The sequence below is a fragment of the Chelonoidis abingdonii genome, chromosome 1 (genome assembly GCF_003597395.2).
Source record: "Chelonoidis abingdonii isolate Lonesome George chromosome 1, CheloAbing_2.0, whole genome shotgun sequence".
Taxonomy (NCBI): domain Eukaryota; kingdom Metazoa; phylum Chordata; order Testudines; family Testudinidae; genus Chelonoidis; species Chelonoidis abingdonii.
The window spans coordinates 328,079,938-328,097,988 of record NC_133769.1 but is presented as its reverse complement, the minus strand read 5'-3'; the positions used below and the strand labels follow the sequence as shown (position 1 = coordinate 328,097,988).

General features: G+C 42.9%; 1 long non-coding RNA gene across 1 annotated transcript; it reads left to right on the top strand.

Annotated features, from left to right (window-relative positions):
- The first annotated feature begins 6,172 nt into the window (after positions 1–6,172).
- LOC142046356 (uncharacterized) lies at positions 6,173–17,516 on the top strand. The gene is made up of 2 exons (XR_012655276.1): positions 6,173–6,259; positions 14,677–17,516. It is a non-coding gene; the product is annotated as an uncharacterized LOC142046356 (long non-coding RNA).
- The last annotated feature ends 535 nt before the right edge of the window (positions 17,517–18,051 follow it).

Below are 18,051 nucleotides of genomic sequence, written 5' to 3'. Positions count from 1 at the left end.
TTGAAAATAACAAAAAATTATACTGTAAATACAAGTCATAAATATTACCACTATTTGAATTCTACTGAGTATATCTGCCAGTGCTTTAAATAAGGGTTCATTTCAAAAGTGTATGAAATTAGGACTATGTCATACCAAAGAGGAAATATAGAGGTAAAAAATAAAAGTTATGACCACATTATTTTTTCCCGCTTCAGAATTGTGAAATTCAGTGTTTCCCCTCCATGGAGAGGGGAAATGGCTCAAAGCTGCTGCCAGACACCAGGCCATGTGGGCCCCCTCCTCTAGGGGCGAGCATGGACCCTGAACCCTCCACTGGGAGGGAAAGTGGTCTTGAGCACACCCCTCACAGGTTTCTGAAAAACAAAATGAGGAGAAAAAACCTTCCTATTTCTTCCCACAGTGAGGCTCACTGTTCTGCTGTTTGGGAAGGGAAACTGGGAAGAGAACTCTGTGAGCAATTGTAGCAACAGATCTTGGCTTTGGGAAATGGAGCGAGAAGGGTGGTTTGTTTGAGGGGGAAATTGGGAGGGATTGTAAGTTGGTAGTTCTGGGCTTCTGATGATGAGTTATCAGTTTTGTGTCTTATCTTCTTTAGATTGTAAGCTCTGCAAGTAAAGAGCTGTTCTCTAGTCTGTTTTTACGGTGCCTAAAACAGTGGGGCACCACTCCTGAGCACCCCTCCTAGATGTGACCAAAATGTCCCCCTTTCCTAGAAGGCAGTGCTTCTGATCTGATGAGGTACTCTCTCAGATAGGATTCCTTTTGCGTGTGCATGCTGTGACTCTGGCAGACTAGGTGCCAGCTCATGCCTCGGCCTCACTGAATGCTGCCAAATGCGTAGCTGGAAACCAGTCTGGCTCATCTCCGTATTAGCATTGTTAAAATAGATTTTAAGTTTATAAGTAGGGTCATACAAAATTTGCGACCATGAAAAATGCATCATGGACTGTGAAATCTGGTCTTCCCCATGAAATCTGGCTAGTGTAGGCAAGTTGCAGTATTCTCACCCGTCTGTGCTGCCTTCAGAGCTGGGTGGCCAGAGAGCGGTGGCAGCTAGTTGGATGCTCAGCTCTGAAGGCAGTGCAGAAGAGAAGGTGGCCTGCTGTGGGGGGGTCATGACTTTTGGGGGTGGGGGGAAGAGCTAGCCTTATGGGTGGGTGACCGCCCAGGGTGCCATGGTCAGGGGAGCGCCATGGTTACCCTCACAGACTCATATGCACACAGCCCAAGGCCCCTTTAGCCCCAAGTTCTGGGCCTGGAGCCAGGGAGGGGTAGGGCTGGGGGCTTCTACTATGTACCAGGCTCCAGCTGCTAGTCCTGGCCAGACTGGGGAGTGATGGGACTTCCTCTTCCCCTGCATGGGCTGTTCCTGGGACTTGGTCAGACCCACCTCCAGGAACCTTCACTGGCTGCAGAAAGCTCCACTATTGCTAGCTGGGAGCCCAGATCTGACTGCAGTGGTGCCATCGGCAGCAATGCAGAAGTAAGGGTGGCAATACTGCAATCCCCCTATAATAGCCCCCCCCACCCCCTTACTCATTCCCTTTTAGGTTGGGACCCTCACGGTTACAACACTGAAATTTTAGATTTAAATATATGAAACTGAAATTTAAGATTTTAAAAATCCTATGATCGTGAAATTTACTAAAATGGTGAATTTGGTGGAGCCCTATTTATAAGAATGTATTTAGCGTTTAGACTTGATGAAATGTTTGTAAGATGTTCCATGTATTGATCTGATTTATAACATCTATTTCCCATGGTATAAAATTATGGTGAGTGTTTGCATTGTAAACGTCTGTAACTGTGTAACTTCCCAAATAGGAAAGAAGCATTTATTAATGTAAAGTACTGGTCTTGTACACAAGAAGGCCCATTGAAACCAAATGAGGCACTACGAAACATCAAAGGACAAAGACTTCGTTAATTGCCTCCCCATACCCATGAAGAGGAGACTGGCACAAACACTTGTCCCATGAGTTTGTACTCTGGGGGAATGGAATAAAAATCCCTGACCAGAAAGAAGTGTATCACTATGCTGCTTGGAATTTGGAGAGGGCAGTATTTCTAAGCATAAGCAAGGGATCCCCAAGCTGCTTGGCTTGGTTTAGCTCTAGTGGACATAAAAAGCTTACACATCATATAGCAGTTTTTGTTAACTTTTGAAACCTAACACTGTAGCTCATTTCATAGAATATCAGGGTTGGAAGGGACCTCAGGAGATCATCTAGTCCAATCTCCTGCTCAAAGCAGGGCCAATCCCCAGACAGATTTTTGCCCCAGATCCCTAAATTGCCCCCTCAAGGATTGAGCTAACAACCTTGGGTTTAGCAGGCCAATGCTCAAAACTACTGAGCTATACCTCCCTGTATATTTACCTCCTTCAACCTTGTAAATAGCTCTTATTTTTTCTTAGTTATTAAATCTTTAATTTATTATAGGATTGGCTATGTGTGTTACCCTAGGTCAATTGCAGCTTAAAACTCACACCAAAGGTAAGTGACTGGTCCTTTGGGACTGGGAGTAACCTGAATATTATTGTGATTTTTGGTATAAGGGACCATCTGTCACAAAGGCAAGTTTGCTTGGTTGGCAAGAGACCAATGTACCAAAGGGGACTGTCTGTGACTCCATGTTTAGGCTGCTATAGTGCTTAAGGAGTTTGTTTGTTACTTGGTTGATGAAATCTCAGTGTAGAATTCACAATCAGTGTAGGGTTTGTGCCCTGTTTCTTGACAGTCTGCTCTGAGGCTGGAACTCACTCACACTTGTGAGCTACTCAAGACAGCTTCACATGCATGTCTCTGTCTTTTCTGTTCTTTTTTTCCTCTTTTCCGCCTCCGTTTTATCTCTGTCTGTCTAGGTTCTCATAATGATATCCATCTGACAACATCCCAAGAGAAAATTCACAAGAAATATGCTAGTGGTCTAACTTTGCTCCCTACTTCCCCTATGGTTGTTGGAGCTATGCAGCTTTAAAGAAAATAACAACAAATACCTATTGATTTTTTTATTTATCTTCTTCTGCCTTTCTCCTCTTGTTCCTTGTTGAGTTTAGTTGCAACTGTGAGAGAGGTTCATTGAACAAAGTGAGTTTTATACTTTATTCTGAAAACCATGAGTTTTGTGGTCACTCCCCTTCTCAGGTAATGAGTTCCAAAGCCTTGTTTCTCATGACCTTCAGCTTCTAAATTCCCAAGAAAGACAGTTGTTGGATAGTTGCTTTCTGTAATGTCATGGGCCAACTCCATAGAGGGACTTGATAAAATTAACAACCCTTGACCTTTACCCATTATTCCGTGAATAGCCAGTTAGTACTAAACAGAACATTGTCTGCTGCCTTCTGAACTAATTGGCGATTTCATGATTTGGGGTGCTTGTCCCTAACAGGGTGAGCTGTAATAGTCCAGCCTTGTGGTCCTGAAGGCATGGATCTCTGTAGTTAGGTCTGGGTTCCCTAGGCTAGGAGTTCCCAGACAGTGGGCCATGACAGTCCTGCGTGGTCTGCCGTGGGCAGAGTAGGTGAGGGTGAATGTGGGAGTGTTGCCCTGCCCCAAACTGTATACGTTGACTCAGGGCCAGAGGAGCTCAGTGCCCCTGGTGGGCAGCAGAAGGCAAAGCAGAGCTGCCAGGTGGTGGGCAGAGGAGGAGAAAGGGGCAGCCCCGAGAAGTGGTGGCTCACAGGGCGGCTGGAGGGTTTGCTGCCATAAGCAGAACTGACAAGCACCTCTCATTCGGGCCACCTGCTCTGTCGTGGGGCCTCAGAGCCTGGCTGGGAGGGGTGACAGGGCGTGGCACTGGCTCCCTATCCTGGGGAGAGGGAGAGGTCTGCAGAGACACACTGACTGATGGGTTTGCACTGTCCCGAGCCTTCACCTGCCACTGTGCCAGGGAGCGCAACACTGCCCCCCACCTTGAGAATGAGGCTGCAGGTACCCCTTCCAGCACCCCCAAATACCCCTCTCAGTACACACACAGACCCATCCAATACTCCCTAGCTGTATCCCCTACCCTCCTTCCCTGGCAGTGTCCTCTATTAGGGAACTTGGATATGGTAATCCTATGGCCATTCCCACTTTGCCGCACCCCAAGATCCCTGGCTATTGCGCCCCCCGGAGTATCAGCCCCAGGGACCGGGCTTGGAAATGCCCCTCTGTTTCTGCCTGGAGACTACAACGCCATAATCAGGACCATCAAAGGAACAGCGGGGCCCAGCCTGAGCAACCTTCATCTGCCCGGCATTGGCAGCCCTCGAGCCCTTTCCTAATTCCCAGGGAGTGGGTGTCTGTAAGGCAGCCAGAGTGCTGGGCAGGTGACAGGCAGGGCTGCCAGGTGATCAGATCAAGGGACTCAGCAGGCTGCTGAGGTGGAGGGTGTTGGTGGGGGCTGGCTGTGGCACCTGCTGACCCCTTCGCCTTCTTGCTGGCCCTAGTCCCTGCTGCGGCAAGATATCCGTGCACGTCGCTGGGGCCCCTCTCCTGATGGATGCGTATTAATAGTGGGCCACCATGCCTATTGAAGCAGCACAGGTGGGCCTCAGGGAAAAAGTTTAGGAACCCCTGCCCAATGTTACCCTCTCACCAACATTTTGTCACATTTTGCTGCCTTCTACCCCCACCCTACTTTTCTTCTTCCTTCCTCAAATGATTCTAGACATTAGATATTAGGCATCTGAAGCCAGTAGTACTGGCTTTCTGTTGGGACAACGCACCAGCCTGTTTTGAGGAGAAGGTAAAACTGACTTCAGATCAAGGATATGTACATAGAGTGCAGTGATATTGCCTAAAATAGTCCCTCTGCCAATTCTTCAATAAAGGTGAAAAAGGAAGCGGGGACAGTATTATTTTGGGTCTTTTCAAGCAGCCACTGTACTGAGTGGTGCTGTGCTTCCAATTTACTAAGTCTCCCATGGGAGGGATACTTTTGGCTGGTAGCCACTTCAGAGAAACTCCCATCGTGGGACCATGCAACTGTTTCCTACTGGCAGAACAGGCAGACTGCTCTTTCCTGTGCCTCCACTTCTCCGTACACAATGAACTCTGTGTGCTGGTGAGAGCCATAATGTAGTAGTACAATTTTGCACCTCTCCTTAGAGGATATTAGAGCACTTTACAAATTCTAGTTTTGCTTCATAGACTCTGTGAGCTCACTAAGGAAGAGAGAGAGAATTATTTCAGCTGCCCGTGAAAGACAGCTGCTTCTTGGTTGGAAAGTGGTAGCTGGTTAACAGTTTACATGGCAGCACTATAACATTCTGAAACAGCAAGGGGAAATCAGGTGAAGAGAACAATAACAGTCATAGTTTACTGTATTCCTTGTCTTAAAAGCATTATTCTCTCACGTTACAAGACGGATGGGCAAACTACGGCCTGGGGGCTGCATCCGGCCCTTCAGCCGTTTTAATCCAGCCCTTGAGTTCCTGCCAGGGAGTGGGGCCAAGGACTTGCCCTGCTCCGCTCAGATCCTGAAAGCAGCGGCATGTCCCCCCTCCGGCTCCTACATGTGGGGACAGCCAGGGGGCTCTGCATGCTGCCCGACCCCAAGCGCTGCCCCCACAGCTCCCATTGGCCAGGAATCACAGCCAATGGGAGCTGCAGGGGCAGCACCTGCGAATGGGGTAGTGTGCAGAACCGCCTGGCCACGCCTTAGTGTAAGAACCGGAGGGAGACATGCCACTGTTTCCAGGAGCTGTTTGAGGTAAGCGCCGCCTGGCACCTGCACCCCTGATCTCCCCATGCACCCCAACCCCCTGCCCCAGCCCTGATCCCCCTCCCACCCTCTGAACCCCTCGGTCTTAGCCCTAGAGCACCCTCTTGCATCCCCAACCCCTCATTCCCAGCCCCACCCCAGAGGCCGCACCTTAACCCCCAATTTTGTGAGCATTCATGTTCTGCCATACAATTTCCATACCCAGATGTGGCCCTTGTGCCAAAAAGTTTGCCCATCCCTGTTATAGGGACACGTTTCAGTCCCACCAGTGAATGTCACTATCTCTTAAGTGGATTCTTTGACCATTATATTTGCAGCGTAGATGAACCCTTAAATGCCAAAGTAGTGATAGGAAAATATTTTTAAAAAAAAGCAAAACCTTTGAATTGTGACTATATTCTTTGTAATAGGTTTGTTGGGCAAATAGCGCAGACAGCTAACTTTCCTCCATGTTTCAGCAGTACTACAGGGAATGACAACTGCTCCATCCTTTTGCTGCTGAACAACTGAAAAGGGGAGAGGAGAAATCTACCATCCCTGTTATATGGTATGTATCTACTTTTAGTGGAATAACAGGAGTCAGAGATCCAGCACTGACATTCCTGGCCTTGTCTTTTAGATTTGTAAGCTTTCTGGGGTAGGGACCATCATTTGCTTTGTTTCCATGGTGTTTAGCTCAATGGGACTCTGTTGCTCTCTAGGCACTACCAGACTATAAATGTTAATAATAGACATGAGTGCTCTTATTAAGTTTTGCATTACCGGGTTAATACTACAACAGTACCAATAGGGGGCTGCCCCAGGTACCCTTTCTTAGTTCCCTCTCTGAGTGCGGTGTCTCACAGAAAGGAATACACACACCAGGCTGTTACCTTTTTCAAGCATCTACATGGGGCCAGTTCAATGGATTATTTATGTGGTCCAGGCCCTGTCAGTTCACTGCCCTGTCCTACTCCCCTACACACAGATCCCAGCACTGCAGAGAACAATCTGGGATGGACTAGGAAGGTAGGTGGACAGTGCTGCAGAACTGGGTCCCTGAGATGATCTGTCTCAAAAGAATCATTTTAAAGCACTGGACTGCTTTAAGGGTGATACTGTCCCTGTAAACATTTGTAGTACAAGCTGATTTTTTAAAAAACAAGTTAAAATGATTCTAATTTAAGGAGGGCATTCAGTGAAAAGCAATCAAGAGAATTGCTGTCTTGCCAAACTTATACTGGAGATTCAGTTATTTTATTTTGTAACACTTTCAATTTTGATTTGTTGCTTGAGAAGCTAAGATAGGAGAAGTTCCTCAGCGCTAAAAACAAAGGCTGTGGGCAGCAAAGCAGGCCAAAGAATGGAGAAAATCATCACAATTTTTTTTGGTGTAACATATCAATATTTGTTGGGTGAATTATCCACAATCAGTAAATCATCCATCAGATGAATGAAGATCCACCAGATTTAAAAAGAGAGCAATCCGTGGTTACTAACTATTGCAATGTCATTTTTCCATATCTGATCCATGATCCATTCAGCCCATGGCTAAAATGCTGTTACCGTCTGATGGCTGTTTCTCAGTCAATTTCAATGCAAAGTGTCACATCATAAAATTCATGGTCATCATTAGTGGGTCAGGGAAGAGAGGAAGGAAGGGTTTTGAGAGATTCCTTCTGGGTTCAATTCCTGGCTCTGCCACAGATTTCCTCTGTGACTTTGGGTAAACCTATTACTCTTTCTGTGCCTCAATTCCCCATCTGTAAAGTGTGGACCACAATAATGCTTCCCTACCTCAGAGAGGTGGTTGTGAGGACATATTAATTAATGCTTGTGAGGTGCCTCAGATGCTGTGATGATGGGGAACGTATAAGTATCAACACAGATAAACAGATGTAGCTGTCACTAACTGGCTTTCTGAGGTTGCCAGCAAGGGTGTCAAACGCTGAATGGGGCGGGAGGCTGAACTGCCATCTTACTGCTGTTCTTGCCTGAGTAGTGTTTAGGGATATTGCTGTGACAGTTTGGGGAAACATAGATTGCACTGGCCTTGCTCTTTCTCCTAGGATAAATAAAGGAGTTAATTTTTCTTTACTATCAGTCTGGCAACTCTTTACTCAGTACATTTGCAATGACAATATCAGAAACTGGGGTTTCTCTATACTGCAATTTAATATCAATTTTAACAAAAGCATACTGCAGTGTAATAGAGAAGCACCTAGCTGACCTGTAAGACAATAGAGAAATGAGAGCGGGAAGGAAAGATAAAAGTTTGGGAGGAAAGGAAGGACCAAAACAACGTTGTACCCTTTTTAAAATAAAATAAAATTAAAATAAAACAGTTTGCCATTCAGAAGTCGTTTCACAGGTTTTGTAGGTTGTTATTTGTTAAAAAAAATCAAGAATTTAAATGAAATAATGTCAGTACAGTAATAACTTGAAGGTATTTCCTGTTAGCTTGATAGCCATGGGCTATTAAACTCTACCTCCTTTTGTTTCGTAGTTTGCTACAAACAACTGAGGTCTTTGTTCAGCATAGGATACCTTTATTACTATAACTACAAGAATTTTCAAGTGATTAGAATATTTTAAAAAACTTTTAGATGGGGGAAAAATCCCTAAACAGTAAATTTATGTCAAGATAATATAGTCAACGTAGAAAACAAATATACACGTAATCAAAATACGTAACAGTGGATTTTATGGTACACTTTTATATGCTTTGCCATCGATTTTTTGGTTTAGGAAGGATTTAAAATCCACAACAGGAATATCACAATGTTCAATTCTTCTTAACTTCATTGTACAGTTTTTTTTCCTCCTGTGGAACATCAATTTGAGTTATTTACAAGGCATCATAAAAGCCATGAATGTCCATGAAAAGGCTGACAGATTTGATGTATGACAGACTTAAGTTTAAAAACAGATTTTTTTTTCTAGCTGTGAAATAAATTGTGGTTCTACACAGAGGAGCTTGTTGAGGTGCAGTTATAATAGAGTTGCACAGTGATTATGAAACAACCACTGAAAACTAGTTAACAAAGGAGATGTAAATGTTTTTAGATCAATGGAATAATGTAGCAGGAGGGGGTTGCTTTTTTTCTGCACAAATAGAACTTTTTTTTTGTATTTATCTGCAAGTTGATTAGTGACAAGCACAATTCCTCTTCTGCTCTATCACAATGCCAATTAATAATATTTTTTTCAACTGATGAAACTGGACAAACACAAAAGTAGGCTTTCTTTGGGTAAGCAGTAGCAAAACACATTTTGATTGCATTCGGAGAAGAATATTATTCAGTTTGCTAATATAGGGCCTGATCCCCCAATTGTTTACTCATGTCAGTGGTCTGTGCTCATGTCGTTATCCAGTAATTGCTCACAAATGAGGATTTGCACAATCAAGACCACACCGTCTTTGCATAAAACTACCTGGTTTTGCATTAACGTGCGCTATTCCATTTGCAGTTGTTTAGAACAGAGGTTCTCAAACTGTGGGGCACGGAATGTATTCTGGGGTGGCGTGGGAAGCTTTAGGAAAGTGGCGGCTGCTGGCCAGGCACCCACCTCAGAAGGCAGCTTTGATGCCAGCAGCAGCAGAGAAGTAAGGGTGGGAATGCCATGCCATGCCACCCTTACTTCTGCATCGCTGGCGGCACCATTACCTTCAACGCTGGGTGCCCGGCCAGCACCCTCCACTTTCCTCTCTTCTTTCAGGTCTAGGCAGTGGTATATGTACTTGTGTGGCAGGGGGAAGGTAAACAACTACAGACACAAATGGGGGGGTGCAATCAAATAAGTTTGAAAAGCACTGCTTTAGAACAGCTTTTGTTGCTTTATTTACTATTGATTGTCAACATAGACGGGGACATAGCTTTCATGGATGAACTCACAAATCATTGAAACATTTTTAGAGAAAAAAATGATAGTTTTGTTTTCTTTAATTTTCTAGACAAATAGTGTCAATAATATTTAAAGTTTATCAGACTGTCAAAACTGTAAAAAATACTCCTATTTTATGTTAAAAATATTTAACAAACTGTACTTTAGCTACTCATATGAAGTGTTACCACTGTTATATATTCATTTCTTGCTGTTTGTTTAAATGATACAGAAAAACTGAGGTATGGCCTTCTCCATTTTAGCATCAAAAGCCATTTTTAATAACCTATCCTCCAATCCTGCAATTTACAATACGTGAGTGGGTCGCTGGGCTGCTGTGGAAGCCCCTAGACTTCAACCTGCACTATATGTAGCAGCAACCAGACCTTCTAAAACTAAACTAGCTATTTAAGAAAACTATTTAAAGAGGTGCTACAACTGTAGCAGGCATTCCAGCCATGGACAAACAGACTGATTTCTTAGTGCCTCTTCCAACCTCTTCCCTCTAGCAACCTGTGCTCCTCCCTCCAAGTTCCATGCAGATTGCTACAATGGAGACTTGTAAGGGAAGCATGAATGTAGGATCTATCTGTGACATGCTCTCCCCAGGTACCACTTGGAGCAGGGGTACCACTGAGCCCTCTGACTCACTAGCCTGGGCTTCCTCTCACACTGTGCTGTGTGACAAACTGCAGACTGCTCCCAGTCCTACAATCCCACCAGCATTCACACAGGCAGGACACGCCCAGCTGCAGTTACATGCAGGCTCTGACCAGCCGCTGCACGAACCAACAATAGAGAAGCTACAGCCAAGATACCTCAACTTCCCAGCCTAGAACCCCAGAGGTGTATGACCCTGCCCTGGTCTAAAGGCGGACCAGTATGAATTTATTAGCCAGTTTGCCCCTCCCTCGATGTGGAGCAGAAAATGCATACCAGCCTTGTTAACTGAGCTGAGATTTTCCCCAGACACTTCATTAAAGGCACACTGGTTTAGATAAAACATAAAACAAGTTCATTAACTGCAGAAAGATAGATTTTAAGTGATTTATACATGATAGCAAACAGATCAAAGCAGATCACCTAGCAAATGAACAAAAATGTAAACTAAGTCTAACATACTACATGGATAGGATTTGAATTAGCAATTTCTCACCCTGACTGATGATACAAGCAGTCCACCAAGTTTCCACATACAGGTGAGAAATCCCTTTAGCCTGGCACCAGCACTTCCCCTGGTTCAGTCTTTGTTCCTCAGGTGTTTGAGGAGTGATGCCAAAAGATGATGTCACAACCCACCTTTTATAGCTTTTCCATATGGTGGGAACCCTTTGTTCCAAACTTAGTTCCGAGTCCAGTTTGTGGGAAAATACAGGTACCAAAATGGAGTTCAGTGTCATGTGGTCTGGTCACATGCTCTAGCATGCCCTGCTGAGTCATAGCAGCCATTACTTCTAGGCTGGTTGAAACATTCACAGGCAGGCTAAGCTCTTCCACAGTCCATTGTCTTTGTTGATGAGCCATCAGCACAGTCTGGCGTCTTCATTGTTGTACCTTAAAGACTAGTTGAGGGTGTTACCCAGAGTAAGTGCATTTGAAATACAGCTACATAATCAATATTCATAACTTCAGATACAAAAATGATACGTGCATACAAATAGGATACTCATAGTCAGCAAATCATAACTTTTCCATAGACACCTCACCAGATATATCTCATACAAGATGCAACATAATTATGTCATAATCATATCATTATGAAGAATATGGGGTGCAGTGCCTCACTATGTACAGATTGGAAAACCTGCTTCTCCCCCATCACAGTCAAGAGCACATGCCTCTCACATCTTATTTTCCATATGCAGTCCAGAAACAACATTTTTGCCCTGAAGAAGAAAGTGCAGTAAAGTCCATCAAACCTCTTTCTAAGGACTTGAAATTCCACTATACCTTCCCTATTTACCTTCTGTGTCAATTAGGTATCCCACCTTCCAGACACAGAATTAGGGCCAGTTTTTCATTTAGCCTAAAGCTCCTTTGTATGCCTTTACAATGCAAGGGAGACAAAGTAGGAGTAAATTACATTTAAACCAACTATAAGACCTCTTTACATTGCCAGAGTGGTGTTAAAGAGATCTTAGTTGGGGGAGAGCGATAGCTCAGTGGTTTGAGCATTAGCCTGCTAAACCCAGGATTGTGAGCCCAATTCTTAGGGATCTGGGACAAAATCAGTACTTGGCCCTGCTAGTGAAGGCAGAGGGCTAGACTCAATGACCTTTCAGGGTCCCTTCCAGTTCTATGAGATAGGTATATCTCCATATATANAAATATGATTCCACAGTTGTCAACTGAATCAATGGGAAGCAATGGAAAGAGCTACAAGCATGGTTGAGAGCTTGTTTTATATATATATATATATATATATATATATATATAAATGAAAATTTGGTCTTCTAGATGCAAACCCCAGAGTAGTATATTCATCAGCCCAGTCTAATATATTGCTAATGAGGAGAGAAAAGAATCCACATGTCTGCAGAATGTTGTACATTTTCATTTAATCGTTTCAGAAATTTCTGAAGTTGTGAATGTTATATAGGTAATGGGCAAGTAGTAGGGGCAGAGTTAAGGTTGTTTTAGGAATGTGTGATGTGATATTTTGCAATGAAAATAAATAGGAAATGAGTGTAAACAGAGAAAAATATTTTTCCATAGTTCATGATGCTTCTCTGTGTTTAGAGAATGCATACAGAAAGAAAAGAGCAGAGAGTAGAGAAAGAACATAGAAACAGAAAAAGTGAAGAGTTACAGGAAGCAGAGGGAAAAATGGAACACGTGAGAGTGAGGAGTGAAGACATCAAAAGAGCTACAGAGGAGAAATAGATGTATTTTAAAATTGATTTTTTACAAATGTGGCAGGAACATATTTTGGATGGTCTCTGTTAGCACACACACACACACTCCCACTCCCACCTATATCCACTGCCCATTTTCAAACTCTCTTTTCTTCTTTCTGGCTCCACGTTTCTTTTTTGATGAATTGGATAAGCCATTTCAAAAGAAGCCTGTCAGGGCCAAAAAGTTTGGCCAACTCTAGGAAATCTAGAAGCCTTTGGAAAGAAAAAAAAAGTTAGATAATAACCAACTCCTAAGTTAAAGCAACTGGTATTTTTATTTTCTTTTACAGGTTAGTCAAAACTAAACAACAACAACAAAAAAGGAAAAAAAGGGTATTCAGAAAAGATGATAAAATGACATGGAAAATATGTCATTGTATAAATTGATGCTGTGGCCTCAATTTGAATATTGCATTCAGATTTGCTCATTTTATCTTAAAAACGTTAAAAGCCATAGTAGTAATAGAAAAAGGTTGAGAGAATGGCAAGGAAAATAGCTAAAATTGTCAAATGGGTGACTGAAGTTAAACACTCCATATTTAGGCCCCTATGTAAAAGTGTTTCTCCTTCTTCAACCTGGTCCACTGCAGGAATTTCATGATATTGCTCGCTCTCTCTCTTTCCATTTCTAATGCCCCCCTCACCATTGCTTATTAGTCAGAGACTATTTCAATTTCTAGATACAAGAGGAGGGATTGAAGAGCAGCTTCTGCTTCATTCAAATATCGAGAAAACATTCTGTTTGGAAACAATTTTGCTTGTGTGTATTATTTTCTGTCCTTTTCCTTCAATCTTGATTTACTAAGAATTGTTGTGGACAGGCCCAGTTCCCTCTGCTTGAGGGAGTCCAGAGGGTGGTGTTGGGAGAGTACTTGGCTGCCTAATGGACACTCTCATGCTGAACACCTCAAAGTTGCCATTTGATGTCCCTTCTAGTAAACACATATATGAGATTCTTAAGAGGATTTGTGCGTGCTGTGGTACCTGAGTGACACCCAGCTCTATGGGCCAATCCTCAGCTGGAGCAAATCAGTGTAGCTACAAGATTTACAGTACAACTAGGCTGCTTTACACCAGCTGAGGATCTGGCCCTTTCTCCACCTGAAGTAATACTTGTGGACTAGGGGAGGAAGTCAGAAGTAAGGGCAGAAATTTCCCAAGCTCCCTAATTGATGGCATGCACCCACCATTTTCCCCTCAGGATCATAATTTTTGGGGGAGGGTGGAGGGGAATCTCGTTACATCATCAGCTGCTCCTGACTGGCCAAGAGCATTTTTTCTCATCTCTCCTTGGCTAGAAGTGTGCCACCTTTTCTTTCAGATGTAAACCTCACTACATCCCTATGCTTGTCACCTTGAGACTAGACTATTGCAATATACTGTCCATGGAAAATTAAAATAATATGGAAACTGTTGCAGAATGCAGCTCCCTCCTTGTTAAGTATTGCTTCATGCATGCAGGATGTTCCATTGGTGTACTGAGACCACTCAGTGCGCAAGAAAGACACTCTGCTTACAGTACCAGAGGCTGGGAAGCTGCTGCTACATTCAGCTTCCTGATAGAGTGTGTGGCGAGGAAGCCCTCTAACTAAATGGGAAGAAAGAGAAGGGTGGAGCCTGGCTCCAATCCATAATATTCTGAGTAACACAGTTAACCCCTTGAAAACCACTTTACTACATCCTTCCTGTCTTAATTTACAGCCCGATGTGCTCTTTGAAATCACCAGGGGCTCTTCTCTCTCTCGTGGGTTTGCAGCTCTCCTCGGCAGCTGGCGCCACTCTCAGGGTGGAAAACACTTTCCCCAGTCTCCTGGTCCAGAAATTCTGTGGCTACCCCTGTCTTGGGCATTCCTGGCGAAATTGTGTCATCTCCTCACCTCAGCTGTCCAAGTGGGCATCAGCCAAGAGCAAAGGCTGTGCTGCTTGCATGTCACTCCACAAGCAGACATGATCCTAATGCTGAATTTTGACTCAGCCATCATTGAAATATTTTAAAAGACAAGGGTCCCTAACACTCCTTTAAAAATGGCTAGGTGAGCAGCCAGGACTTCCTGGAGTGCTGGTGTTTTGCTAGGGTCTAATTTGAAAATTTCCTCCCAATTCAGTTTTAATTTTTGCAACCAATCTCTACCTAACAAATTTTGCCTTTGTTCCCAGATCACTAGCTTTGCTAAACTTTTTCTTCGGCGTTTATATTTTACAGGGACAAGCACAGAACCTACCACCTGGATGGATTCTCCAGTGTAGGTATGCAGTGTCTCTCCTGCATTCACAAGCTGGCTCGGTCCTGCTTTGCAGTATTGGTGTGTATGTTCTTTGATGACGGTAGCTGAAGCCCCTGTATCTACTTCCATTTGTACTGACATTGTTTAACTCTAGCGTTACTTTTTCAGGTCCCTTTAGACACTACGTTGTGATTACCTCCTTTCTAGGCTCTTCCTCCCCCTCAAAGTAAAAAGGCCTCTGCTTTCTTCCTTTTCCTCTGGTTTTTTGGGGTCTACTTTCCTGGGTTTGAGATCGTGTTTGATAGTTATCTTTGCATGTTCTGCCTAAGTGTCTAATCTTGGGGCATTTTATGGCATTGGGACAGTTCAAATTTACAATCTGATACAAAATGAGCTCTTCTACAACAGAAACACCCCTCAGGTGCCGGAGCCCCTTTCATCTGGCTTTGCATTTTGTTTCTTGAATCTGTTTGATTGTTCCTATAGTCTATGTGCAAACCCTGTAAGTTTTCCACAGCTGCTTCCATTGCCTTTGCCAATTCTACTGTTTTGGGCCAGATTAAGTTCCCCTCTCCCAGCACTTATCTTTGAATTCTCTCATTATTACCCCAAACAAATCTGTCCCACAACATATCCTCTAGGACATTTCCAAATGAGCACTATTCTGTTCGGTTTTAGCTCTGCCATATCCACAGATACAGTTTCACCCATACTTCTCATCCTATTATGAAACTTACAATGTTATACAATAATCCTTGGCTTTTGTGTGTAGTGCTCTGTTAAGCTCTTTTGCAGGTCTTCTAAACTTTTATCTTCTAGTTTCTTCTGAGGTTGTAACAAAATTCTCAAGAGAGAGTAGGTTCAACTGGCACAGTCACAGAGGAAGACTGATTTCTTTTTGTCTTTACCCGTAATCTCATTCACCAGAAAATAGTGACCCAATCTTTCTATCATAGAATTCTAGAAATGTAGGGCTGGAAGGGATCTTGAGATGTCATCAAGTCCAGGGCCCTGTGCTGAGGCAGGTCCAGATTGCCTGTGCTGCCAATCTGCTTCTTCTGCATTAATCTCCTCAATTTTCCTGTAAATTGCCAGTCTTATATTTTCCTCATTGCCAGTTTTGTAAAGGGTCTGCCCATGCACAAGAAACACACACTACGTACATTACTGTGCAGATATATTCAACTTAGTAACAAAAAGAGAGGAGTAAAACACCTACTAACTGACATTTGGGCTCAGGCTGGAGCCCAGGCTCTGAACGCCTCCTTCTTTGTGAGGCCCCAGAACCTGGGCTTAGCCCCAGCCCAAATATCTACATTGAAATTAAATTGCTCTGTATGCTGAGCCCTGTGAGCTGGAATCAGCTGACACAGGTCAGCTGTGAGTGTTTAACTGCAGTGTAGCTATACCCAACATGAGCTTGGGCAAGTCGCTTAACCTTTCCATGGCTCAGTTTTCCAGATGTAAAATGTAAATAAATAAAATAATAATACTCCTGTATTTCCTACCTTTATCTGTCATTGCTATTTGGGTTTGAAGCTCTTCAGGGAAGGGACTGTATTTGTAAAACATGGGTTCAATCTTTGTTAAGCCCTGTAGATGCTACTTTAATGCAAATAATAATAAATAATGTTGCTGCAATTAATTTGCCCATTATCAACTTCATTATTATTATAATTTTATTTGCAGGGAGTTTTCAGTGGCCATAAATGAAGACTGTGCCACTTCGCTAAGATGGGGTAGTTAGGTTCTTCTTTTTGTGATCTAGACATGAGCATTTCAGTTAACCAAATTCAGAATATTCTATAGAGTGTGTTAAGCTTGTTGGTAATGCTTGTGTTCTAAAGCAGCATATTTCAAACTATGAAATAAATGCTTTAAAATAAATATCTGGCAGGTTATGCTATAGTGTTAAAGATCTACTATTGAGGTACCGGGTAAAATCTGAGGTTATTAAAAGTAAAGTATCTTCATCATGTTTTCATTTTAGTTATTTTAGCTGTTAATTCATTCACTCTTCCTAAAGGATGTACAGTTCACTAAGGATTTGTATTTAGTGAAGGAGCAGGAAAGGGAGAATGCTGGTAGGAAGCTTGAAAATGAATTGTTAGACTATATCTCCATCTCACTGTTCAGTTTGTAAAACAAATTCTTCAGGCAGGTGCTTGAATTCACAGACTCTTTAGGGGGAATTGATCAGCCCCAGGAATATACTGGTTAAGGGGAAAAAAACTAACAACATCAGCTGCTAGTAGGGAAAAGCTAATCATCTAAACTTTACTGCGGGAGAGGTGCAGCTGTCAAAGCAATAAGGTAAATGAGTCTTAGACTGAAATGGTTTTTGCAGTAGAACTCTGCTCCCTGATAAATAGGGGAGATTGAACTATAGCACCATCCTACTATTCCTTGGTAATGCACCATTTTGGGGCTGACTGGGTGGTCTTAAGTCCATTGCCACAGTGGCTACATCGTCGATACCAATCAAGGCCCCGCAGCTGAGACCCTGTGTGACCTGCTTCAGCAGCTTTTTTCAAACCCCGATTCACTCATTTGTGTGGGATGCTTTTCTGCTACTTTATTTATGGGATTACATAAATAAGCCATTAAAAATGTAAATCTTCAGAACAGTTGAATAATAAAGATTTAAACAATAAGCTCAGGGCGGTACAGTACAGAAACTGCCCTGAACCAGCAGTATTGCACTGTCGTGGCTATGGCAACAATAGAGGGGTAAGGGAGAGAGAGAAGAAAATAAAACATCTCAGCATTGTAGCAGTCATTGGCACCAGAGAAAGATTAGGGGAGGGATTGTTTTTTTTTTAAAAAAGAGTATTAGAACAATAATGAAGATGTGCCATTATAACCAACAAAGGAGACCATGCCATCCCTCACATAGTGCAGGTGTCAAAACAATCAAGCTTACCAAAGAATTGAATTTAAGTGAAATTTATCCCACTTTGCCACAAAGCATTTAACCCTTCAGAGTCTAGAGCAGGCTATAGCAATGGCACGGCTAGGACAGATATTTTTTTTCTTCTCTCACTCTGATGCTTGTATCTAAATAACTGTGTTGTCTGAGCTTCTTTCTTAAGCAGTAGCCATAAAGTGGTGCATTATTTTCTTGTATGGATTATAAATAGGCTGGTGTATTTTATTTCACTCTTGTTGTACTTGTAGCATATAAAATACCTTTAAATAAATGGCATAACACAGTAAAGGATTTTACTGAAGCTTATTATTGCTCTGCTGGAGCCTCACTCCTATGAAAGATCTTAGTTAGAACTGCTATTTTATATCACGACCGATTTGAACATCATCAGGACTGAGTATTGTAGCTGACTTTATTTACCTTT